Consider the following 11,655-nt stretch of genomic DNA (forward strand, 5'->3'; position numbering starts at 1 on the left):
GATCAAGTCTTGTTATGTCAGATAAGCAGAAGAGAATGGAGGGATGGATGCATAGGTGGCTTAGTTTTAAAAAATATCAGCTATTTTCTAACTTGATAAGGACAGAAAGGCTGGTTTCTTTTCCTCAAGTTAATTTTATTCACTTTTTTAAATGGTTATGAACAATTTAAGGAAAGGATAAGTGTATGGGCACAGCTTAGTTTATTAATGTCAATTAATGTAAAGTTCCCAGATTCAGATGAAATTGACAACACTAACTTGATTGCACACATTCCTCAACAAGAAGTCCCTTAGCTGCAACATTAGCTTTCAACTCTACTTTACAAGAAGAATTTGCTGCAATTATCCATCACTTTTAATGTTGCCAAGCTCATCAGTGCATTATTTTGTTCCCAGATTTGATTAAAGTGTTTAGATTCTAATTCAATCTGAAAAAACTCACAAATGAGAGAAACACTGAGATGGCAATTAGATAAGTTTATTAGGTGGTGTTTGTTTCCTTTTGGCGCTTGGACCCCAGTGGGAGACATGGATGCTGATAATGACATGAGGTTGAATGAACATCTTAGAATTAGAGAAGTTGTCCCCCAGGATCCTGATACTGGTTGTGGAGTGGAGGCCTGAGGAGAAAAGTACGGTGGCCGGGGGATGCAAAACACTTTTACAAGTACCGAAACAAATTTACATTTCAGAAAACAAATTTACATTTCAGAAAACACTTTTACATTTCAGAAAACAAATTTACATTTCAGAAAACACTTTTACATTTCAGAAAACAAATTTACATTTCAGAAAACAATTTAACAAAATGCGAAACAAATTTACATTTCAGAAAACACTTTTACATTTCAGAAAACAAATTTACATTTCAGACAATCAACCAGAAAGGGAATGTACCAACGCCGAGGCTGACCCGGAAGTCAGCCTCAGGGCTGCATCCTTCGAAGGCCGTATTCGTTGGCCGATTACGTTACAGCGCGGCGACGAAGGCTGTCCCAATTCATGAATCATTCCGAGCAAATGCTGCCGACAAATGTGTCCTTATTTTGCCTGATTTGAAGGATGGGTCGTGAGTATCCTTCGCGGCGTGTTCGGAGTTTTCCGTTCCCGGCGTAGTAACCGGCTCGCCTCGCCAGCCCTACCGGCGGTGAGGTGAGCTAGCCCGGTAGAGATCTGACCGAACTATCGGCACTAAGCTCCCGCTGGCAGTCATCACAGTGAACATTTAACACAAGTGATTTCTAACAGTTTATATTATTATTTTAATTGTTACTGAAAATCGATTTAACATTTCAGATGATATTAAGGTTAACCAGAATAAATGGACAGTTTTATGTAATCCAACTGTATCGTTGGAGAGTGTGATTGAGAATAAATAAGCTTTTCAATATTAATTTTTAAAGAAGAAATGTGCTATATGTTTTAAAAGTTTATTTATAATTCAGTTAGTATTATAATTTCTGATTCCAGGTACAATCCAGAGACAATCATGTTCAGGTAAAAAAGATGTTTGATTTAACTAGCCAATAAACAAAGAGATAGCAACTTTATGGCTAATGTATGTCGACATATTTTATATATATATATATATAAACAACAACTTTCAATTTTTAGATAGATGGATTTTATAATGCTAACTGAATTCATAATTCAGTTAGCATTATAATTTCTGATTCCAGGTAAACCCGACGAGGAATACACCTCCAAATGTAAGTGAATCTCAGTAAAGAAGTGAAAAGTTTGAAAGAGCTTGTTTTAGACATTTGCATAGAAATATTTTAATATTTTCTTCAAATTAAGACAAATGTAAAATTAAAAAAGGCTTTATTTTCGCTCTGATATTAAGCAAGATGTTTTTTTGTTTTTGTTTTGGTATTTTCATATTTGTTTTAGGTACAAAGGAGCAGATGGGCCAGTTTATTAAGCTCAGGGGTGAGAACCACCACCTTTTTACTGGAGCTAAAAACTCAGCCACCGTGGCTTGGAGGTACAATAACAACATTCTTTGCAGTCGGTTTCTGTCCAGTTTCAGTAACTCCTATCTTTCTAACTTTCATAAATATCCATCCAGTGATTAACATACTTCTTTCGGTTTAGGACAATTCTGGAGAAGATGGACCAACAGGGGAAGGTCACTCCCTTTGCAGGCCAAAACAATGTGGGACAATTTGAAAAAAAAAAGAATTTAGAGTATGTTAAGAATTTCTCAGGTCACACACAAATAAAAAAATATTTCTAAAAGTCTTGTTGGTTTCTCTGTTTAGTCAATTCTTTTTTTTTTAATTCCTTCTAACTTTAGGATTGTAAGTATCCCGGGTCAGGAGAGGGAGTCAGTGAAAAGCCCACTGCTGCCACTTGGCCCTGGTTTGTCCTTATGGATGAGGTGTTGGGACAGAGGTCTTCCACAACACCTCCTGTCCTAATTGCCTCCATCCCTGAGGACACTCCACGGCCAAGCGGTGTGGTGGGCAACCAGATGGAGAAGGAAGACAGTGAGCCAGCAGGAAGGGGTCAGAAAAGAAAGAGGGACAGAGATGAGGAGGGTACAGAGAGAAGCAGAGGAGAAGAGGGCACAGAGAATGGACAGACTGTTTTCCAAAGAATGGCACCAAAATAAGGTGCTACATAAGAAATATTAAGTTTTGTTCAGATTGTTTCTCAAAGTTTTAAGGTGTTCAAATAAATTTCAAAATTGTTTTTGTCACTAATGTTATTTACATTTGATCTAACAATACATCAACTTCATTTAAAGTTATAAACAGAATTTATTATGAAAAATACAAACAGCATTTTAAACAGAATGGGGGAAGAAAAAATTCAAACAGATCAAGATTACAAGAAACAAAAGGCATAAAATAAAACTATGTACAAGTATTTACCATGGTGACAGCAGGATCAACCTGAATGACCGGTTCCTGGAAAAACCTCTTCAACAGAACAAAGAGGCAGATGTCTTTCTGAACAGAAAGTCTCTGGAGATGTGGCTAAATCTCTCGCAAGGTCAGAGACTTGGATGGGATGCTGCAACTGAGACCTGTGGTTAGTCTTTCTGGATGGTGAGTGAAGCATCACACAGGTGGTCTGCAGATGTTTGTGATGCCTCTCTCCGCTGTCCGTGTCATCGTCCATCAAGTGGGTTTAAAGGGCTGGCTGAATTGACGGCTGCCACATCACTAAGAGGTAATCGTAAAAATGCAGAATTAGAAGATGGTGTTCACAAAATATTACAATTAGTTATACCCCTCAAACATTTATCACATCTATAATATTATACTTGGTTGACACAGTAGTCATGTTCTGGTGGTACCTCCTCCAGGGCAGACACCTCAGCTGAAAGCTGGTCCTGCCAGAGAGCACCGCTGACTGCCTCAGTCCAAACCTCACCCTCATCCTCTTCTACAGCCTCCTCTGGGTCATCCTCTGGGGCCATGACATCCCCAGCACCAAGGCAGATGTTGTGGAGGATGGCGCATGCTGTTATGACCTGAAAACAATTTAAAAGAGGTGCATATATGTGTATATATTATGTATAATGTATGTACAAAATGGATCTAGGTCAAAACTTAGGTGAGGTACAAAGGTGTTGTGCACCTCCAGCGCTTGCAGGAAGATGGCCCTGAATCTGGTCTTCATCATTCCAAAAACACTGTTAAAGCGCTGGGCTCCCACACCTTGTTTGTCCTCTTGTAGGGAGTGATGAGGGGGAGTGGATATTGGAGGCATGGGTACCCTCCATCAGCAAGGATAAAATGCCCTGGAGGAGGATAAACTCTACAGTGGGCTGTGGCAGAGCACCCTAGAGTCATGCACTGACCCAGGCCAGCCCACATACGTGTCAAAAAAATGGCTCTCAGAAACTGCTTGCAGGATTATGGAAGGGAAGAGTTTCCTGTTCCTGTAACGCTGACCATCAGGGCTGCTTTAAGAAAAGCTCTGTGGCGTGCCAGCCCTGCAAACTCACAGGACACTGCCTTAAGTCCTCAGGGGTCTTTAGAAGGTAGATGACCTGGTGACGAATAGCCACGATCTCCTCTGTAACTCTGTGGACGATGCGATGGACAGTAGAGCGAGGCATCCCAAACACTCTGCAGACCACTCTGTAGGATGTGCCACTTGCCAGCCAGAAAAGAAAAACCAAGGTCTCAATAGTAGCACCCATCCATGTTGCCTATCCTGGTGCAAAAGATTAAGTAGCACTGCCAGAGACTCCCTGCTCAGCCGAAAATCAGGCCTGGTGTCCTCCTGGTTGAAGAAGCGTTTCAGGACTGGGACACTCAGGTAGATCCTGCAGTAAAGGGGTCTGGTCCAGAAAAGGGAATAATAGAGATGGAAAAACACGTTATTTTTAAGGCATGCTTCTGGATATTTTAAGTGATCAAAGCAAGTAGATACTAATACACCAAAAACACTGCATTATTATATAATTATCTAAGAACAGCCAGAGGGGATCAAATACTTTATAATTCCCATCTATCTTAAAATTGAAAGTTGTTTATATATATATATAAAATATGTCGACATACATTAGCCATAAAGTTGCTATCTCTTTGTTTATTGGCTAGTTAAATCAAACATCTTTTTTACCTGAACATGATTGTCTCTGGATTGTACCTGGAATCAGAAATTATAATGCTAACTGAATTATAAATAAACTTTTAAAACATATAGCACATTTCTTCATTAAAAATTCATATTGAAAAGCTTATTTATTCTCAATCACACTGTCCAGCGATACAGTTGGATTACATAAAACTGTCCATTTATTTTGGTTAACCTTAATATCACCTGAAATGTTAAATCAATTTTCAGTAACAATTAAAATAATAATATAAACTGTTAGAAATCACTTGTGTTAAATGTTCACTGTGATGACTGCCAGCGGGAGCTGAGTGCCGGGAGTTCGGTCAGATCTCTACCGGGCTAGCTCGCCTCACCGCCGGAAGGGCTGGCGAAGCGCGCCAGTTACTACGCCGGGAACGGAAAACTCTGAACACGTCGGAGCACATTTGAAATAAAGCAATGTCTAGATAAATCAAGCAGATATTTCACGTCTACATAGTTATATTCCCGCACTAAAAACATTGTAGAAGTTCATTTGTGTCACAGAAAGTGTAATTTTCCACAATTTACTCACAGCTTTTGTTGCTATGGTCCGTCATGGCTTCCCCTGCTTGACCAATCCGCTTCGACCCGCAATGAATGATGGGAAATGATGGGCCGCGAAGGATACTCACGACCCATCCTTCAAATCGGGCAAAATAAGGACACATTTGTCAGCTGCATTTGAGGGAGTCTCGGAATGATTCATGAATTGGGACAGCCTTCGTCGCTGCGCTGTAACGTAATCGGCCAACAAATACGGCCTTTGAAGGATGCAGCCCCTGAGGCTGACTTCCGGGTCAGCCTCGGCATTGGTACATTCCCTTTCTGGTTGATTGTCTAAAATGTAAATTTGTTTTCTGAAATGTAAAAGTGTTTTCTGAAATGTAAATTTGTTTTCTGAAATGTAAATTTGTTTCGGTACTTGTAAAAGTGTTTTGCATCCCCCGGCCACCGTAATGATTGGCTGAAGAGGAATGTGGATCAGTAGCTGATTGGTTGGAGCGGAAAATGTAGTGGAGTAGTTAGACGGAGCTGGAAGTAGAGGTGAGTCTTCCAAGTTCAATCTTTGTCTAAACTCCATTTGTGTCTTCAATATCACATTGGTTGTATATGTGAGTGGGAAAAATATCCAGTCTTTTACCACACAACTACAACAATACCTAGAAGCTGTATCATTAAGGTTTAAAACATCAGGTCTCACTCTTAATGTCAGTAAGTCAGTGTCCGTTTGCTTTTCTCCCAGGGTTCACCCTGCCGAAGAATTGCATAAAAAAATTAATGGTCAAGGCATTGTGCAGGTGCAGGAGGTTAGATATCTTGGTCAGATTCTAGACACACACCTCACATTTGAAGGTCACATTAAAAAGGTCATAAAATTGGCAAAACCAAATTTATATAGTTTTAGAATGATTAGAGATGATTTTTTCTGCTCATCTTTTTATGGACGCCATAATTTTCTCTCAGCCACAACAATCAAACCATTAATAATGATCTATAATAAAGCTTTAAAAAAAGTTAAAAATCTATAAAGTGCAATATACAATTTGCATTTTAAAATGAATGTATAAATGTTTGCACAAGCGAGTAACTGAGAACAAGAGGTTCTCAATGAGCTTGTAGTTTAACTCAGAGCAGTGGGCTCCATCACACGAGGAGTCTTCAGTAGAAACAGTAAAGTGCCTCTGAGAAAAATCATCGTTTGGAGAATCAGCCTTTTCTGTCCATGGCTCTATGCTGTGGAACTCCCTGAATCCTGAACTCAAATTGGATTCAGACTGGGGACATTTCAGCAATGAAATTAAATGTGTTTTAAAAATAAGTCAGTCATGTGACTATAGCTAATTTATGATGAAATGTCTGTGTGCCTAGGTGTGTCTTAATTGTGTGTTTATATTGTTGTTTGTAAAGGCCCTTCTAGGGACGAGCACTGCAAATTAGTCACGGCTATAAGTGCTGTAGTATCTCTCATGTAAAATGTACAGTATATACTTGTCCCTATCAAAAAATAAATAAATAAAATTTGCTTTGCAACTGCAGCCCAATAGGGGATTGTAACCACTTCTGCTCGGGTTTACTTTATAACAAACACTTTTTCTTTAAGGAAGTCCATTTGAAGGAATCTCTTTCACTACCTAATTGGTTCCACCTGAACTCATAACAAGCTGATGGGCAAGTATGCTATTTGTCCTTGCAAATGTGTGATTTTTGGTTAGGTATTTTTGGACCAGCACACACACACAACAAAATACTAAAATCCTCTACAAAGTCAGGATGCGTGAATTGACAGCTGGCAAATGACACATGCTGTGAGTGCAATTCACGCTGGCTGAGTGCAGAGACTGGATTTTTTCAGTGCGTGCACACGGTGAGAAACTGACTGTCATATTTCTTTCTGACATTCATAGATGTCACCCATCTGTTACAGTGTTCACGTGGGAAAATGACTGGAATGGTATGTGGGCAAATATTTGATTCTGACTGTGTGGATTTCTGTCCTGCAAAAGTATTCATATTTCTTGATTTATGTTTTTCAAATTACGATCAAAAAGTTCAATATATTGTATTTGGCAGACCAACACAACATAGTGCATAATTGTGAAAAAGAAGAAAAATGATACAAGGTTTTCAAAATTCTTCACAAAAACAGTCTATAAAGTTGACAATATTCATTGCTGTTTGACTTCATCGAAACAGCAATGAAAACAGTTGACATCTTAGAACGAAATTACATTCAGTCAAAAACAATCACAGATTAGTAAGGCACTAAAGATCTTTAATGAGTCAACACATATCCTAAATCAGTGGCTTGTTATGCTTCCATCATTTAGAAATTTTTGGACTTCTAACTGCAGACTGAACAGATTTAAGAATTCATTCAGATTTGATCCAAAATTTTTAATGATGCGAGACACTGGAACAGTGTTCCCGGCGTAGTAACCGGCTCGCCTCGCCAGCCCTACCGGCGGTGAGGTGAGCTAGCCCGGTAGAGATCTGACCGAACTATCGGCACTAAGCTCCCGCTGGCAGTCATCACAGTGAACGTTTAACACAAGTGATTTCTCACAGTTTATGTTATGCTTTTAATTGTTACTGAAAATAGATTTAACATTTCAGGTGATATTAAGGTTAACCAGAATAAATGGACAGTTTTATGTAATCCAACTGTATCGCTGGAGAGTGTGATTGAGAATAAATAAGCTTTTCAATATTAATTTTTAATGAAGAAATGTGCCATATGTTTTAAAAGTTTATTTATAATTCAGGTAGCATTATAATTTCTGATTCCAGGTAAACCCGACGAGGAATACACCTCCAAATGTAAGTGAATCTCAGTAAAGAAGTTCAAAGTTTGAAAGAGCTTGTTTTAGACATTTGCATAGAAATATTTTAATATTTTCTTCAAATTAACACAAATGTGAAATTAAAAAAGGCTTTATTTTTGCTCTGATATTAAGCAAGATGTTTTTTTGTTTTTGTTTTGGTATTTTCATATTTGTTTTAGGTACAAAGGAGCAGACGGGCCAGTTTATTAAGCTCAGGGGTGAGAACCACCACCTTTTTACTGGAGCTAAAAACTCAGCCACCGTGGCTTGGAGGTACAATAACAACATTCTTTGCAGTCGGTTTCTGTCCAGTTTCAATAACTCCTATCTTTCTAACATTCATAAATATCCATCCAGTGATTAACATACTTCTTTCGGTTTAGGACAATTCTGGAGAAGATGGACCAACAGGGGAAGGTCACCCCCTTTGCAGGCCAAAACAATGTGGGACAATTTGAAAAAAAAAAGAATTTAGAGTATGTTCAGAAGTTCTCAAGTCACACACAAATAAAAAAATATTTCTAAAAGTCTTGTTGGTTTCTCTGTTTAGTCAATTATTTTTTTTTATTCCATCTAACTTTAGGATTGTAAGTATCCAGGGTCAGGAGAGGGAGTCAGTGAAAAGCCCACTGCTGCTACTTGGACCTGGTTTGTCCTTATGGATGAGGTGTTGGGACCAAGGTCTTCCACATCACCTCCTGTCCTGATTGCCTCCATCCCTGAGGACACTCCAGGGCCAAACGGTGTGGTGGGCAACCAGATGGAGAAGGAAGACAGTGAGCCAGCAGGAAGGGGTCAGAAAAGAAAGAGGGACAGAGATGAGGAGGGTACAGAGAGAAGCAGAGGAGAAGAGGGCACAGAGAATGGACAGACTGTTTTCCAAAGAATGGCACCAAAATAAGGTTCTACATAAGAAATATTAAGTTTTGTTCAGATTGTTTCTCAAAGTTTTAAGGTGTTCAAATAAATTTCAAAATTGTTTTTGTCACTAATGTTATTTACATTTGATCTAACAATACATCAACTTCATTTAAAGTTATAAACAGAATTTATTATGAAAAATACAAACAGCATTTTAAACAGAATGTGGGAAGAAAAAATTCAAACAGATCAAGATTACAAGACAAAAGGCATAAAATAAAACTATGTACAAGTATTTACCATGGTGACAGCAGGATCAACCTGAGTGACCGGTTCCTGGAAAAACCTCTTCAACAGAACAAAGAGGCAGATGTCTTTCTGAACAGAAAGTCTCTGGAGATGTGGCTAAATCTCTCGCAAGGTCAGAGACTTGGATGGGATGCTGCAACTGAGACCTGTGGTTAGTCTTTCTGGATGGTGAGTGAAGCATCACACAGGTGGTCTGCAGATGTTTGTGATGCCTCTCTGCGCTGTCCGTGTCATCGTCCATCAAGTGGGTTTAAAGGGCTGGCTGAATTGACGGCTGCCAAATCACTAAGAGGTAATCGTAAAAATGCAGAATTAGAAGATGGTGCTCACAAAATATTACAATTAGTTATACCCCTCAAAAATTAATCACATCTATAATATTATACTTGGTTGACACAGTAGTCATGTTCTGGTGGTACCTCCTCCAGGGCAGACACCTCAGCTGAAAGCTGGTCCTGCCAGAGAGCAACGCTGCCTCAGTCCAAACCTCACCCTCATCCTCTTCTACAGCCTCCTCTGGGTCATCCTCTGGGGCCATGACATCCCCAGCACCAAGGCAGATGTTGTGGAGGATGGCGCATGCTGTTATGACCTGAAAACAATTTAAAAGAGGGTGCATGTATGTGTATATACAGGTCCTTCTCAAAATATTAGCATATTGTGATAAAGTTCATTATTTTCCATAATGTCATGATGAAAATTTAACATTCATATATTTTAGATTCATTGCACACTAACTGAAATATTTCAGGTCTTTTATTGTCTTAATACGGATGATTTTGGCATACAGCTCATGAAAACCCAAAATTCCTATCTCACAAAATTAGCATATCATTAAAAGGGTCTCTAAACGAGCTATGAACCTAATCATCTGAATCAACGAGTTAACTCTAAACACCTGCAAAAGATTCCTGAGGCCTTTAAAACTCCCAGCCTGGTTCATCACTCAAAACCCCAATCATGGGTAAGACTGCCGACCTGACTGCTGTCCAGAAGGCCACTATTGACACCCTCAAGCAAGAGGGTAAGACACAGAAAGACATTTCTGAACGAATAGGCTGTTCCCAGAGTGCTGTATCAAGGCACCTCAGTGGGAAGTCTGTGGGAAGGAAAAAGTGTGGCAGAAAACGCTGCACAACGAGAAGAGGTGACCGGACCCTGAGGAAGATTGTGGAGAAGGGGCCGATTCCAGACCTTGGGGGACCTGCGGAAGCAGTGGACTGAGTCTGGAGTAGAAACATCCAGAGCCACCGTGCACAGGCGTGTGCAGGAAATGGGCTACAGGTGCCGCATTCCCCAGGTCAAGCCACTTTTGAACCAGAAACAGCGGCAGAAGCGCCTGACCTGGGCTACATAGAAGCAGCATTGGACTGTTGCTCAGTGGTTCAAAGTACTTTTTTCGGATGAAAACAAATTCTGCATGTCATTCGGAAATCAAGGTGCCAGAGTCTGGAGGAAGACTGGGGAGAAGGAAATGCCAAAATGCCAGAAGTCCAGTGTCAAGTACCCACAGTCAGTGATGGTCTGGGGTGCCGTGTCAGCTGCTGGTGTTGGTCCACTGTGTTTTATCAAGGGCAGGGTCAATGCAGCTAGCTATCAGGAGATTTTGGAGCACTTCATGCTTCCATCTGCAGAAAAGCTTTATGGAGATGAAGATTTCATTTTTCAGCACGACCTGGCACCTGCTCACAGTGGCAAAACCACTGGTAAATGGTTTACTGACCATGGTATCACTGTGCTCAATTGGCCTGCCAACTCTCCTGACCTGAACCCCATAGAGAATCTGTGGGATATTGTGAAGAGAACGTTGAGAGACTCAAGACCCAACACTCTGGATGAGCTAAAGGCCGCTATCGAAGCATCCTGGGCCTCCATAAGACCTCAGCAGTGCCACAGGCTGATTGCCTCCATGCCACGCCGCATGGAAGCAGTAATTTCTGCCAAAGGATTCCCGACCAAGTATTGAGTGCATAACTGTACATGATTATTTGGAGGTTGACGTTTTTTGTATTAAAAACACTTTTCTTTTATTGGTCGGATTAAATATGCTAATTTTGTGAGATAGGAATTTTGGGTTTTCATGAGCTGTATGCCACAATCATCCATATTAAGACAATAAAAGACCTGAAATATTTCAGTTAGTGTGCAATGAATCTAAAATATATGAATGTTAAATTTTCATCATTACATTATGGAAAATAATGAACTTTATCACAATATGCTAATATTTTGAGAAGGACCTGTATTATGTATAATGTATATATAAAATGGATCTAGGTCAAAACTTACGTGAGGTACAAAGGTGTGGTGCACCTCCAGCGCTTGCAGGAAGATGGCCCTGAATCTGGTTTTCATCATTCCAAAAACCCGCTCTATTATAGAGTGTGTTTTTGGAATGATGGCTGTTAAAGCGCTGGGCTCCCACACCTTGTCTTGTCCTCTTGTAGGGAGTGATGAGGGGGAGTGGATATTGGAGGCATGGGTACCCTCCATCAGCAAGGATAAAATGCCCTGGAGGAGGATAAACTCTACAGTGGGCTGTGGCAGAGCACCCTAGAGT

General features: G+C 40.0%; 1 long non-coding RNA gene across 2 annotated transcripts; it reads left to right on the plus strand.

The window, feature by feature from the left end:
- Positions 1–5,522: 5,522 nt before the first annotated feature.
- On the plus strand, positions 5,523–8,123 carry LOC124881395. 2 transcript variants are annotated; one of them, XR_007041649.1, is made up of 4 exons: positions 5,523–5,646; positions 6,704–6,967; positions 7,891–7,920; positions 8,105–8,123. It is a non-coding gene; the product is annotated as an uncharacterized LOC124881395 (long non-coding RNA). The 2 variants fall into 2 exon arrangements; XR_007041648.1 differs by lacking the exon at positions 5,523–5,646 and having other exon boundaries at positions 6,439–6,967.
- The last annotated feature ends 3,532 nt before the right edge of the window (positions 8,124–11,655 follow it).

This window comes from Girardinichthys multiradiatus, chromosome 14 (assembly GCF_021462225.1).
Source record: "Girardinichthys multiradiatus isolate DD_20200921_A chromosome 14, DD_fGirMul_XY1, whole genome shotgun sequence".
In the NCBI taxonomy this organism is placed as follows: Eukaryota; Metazoa; Chordata; class Actinopteri; order Cyprinodontiformes; family Goodeidae; genus Girardinichthys; species Girardinichthys multiradiatus.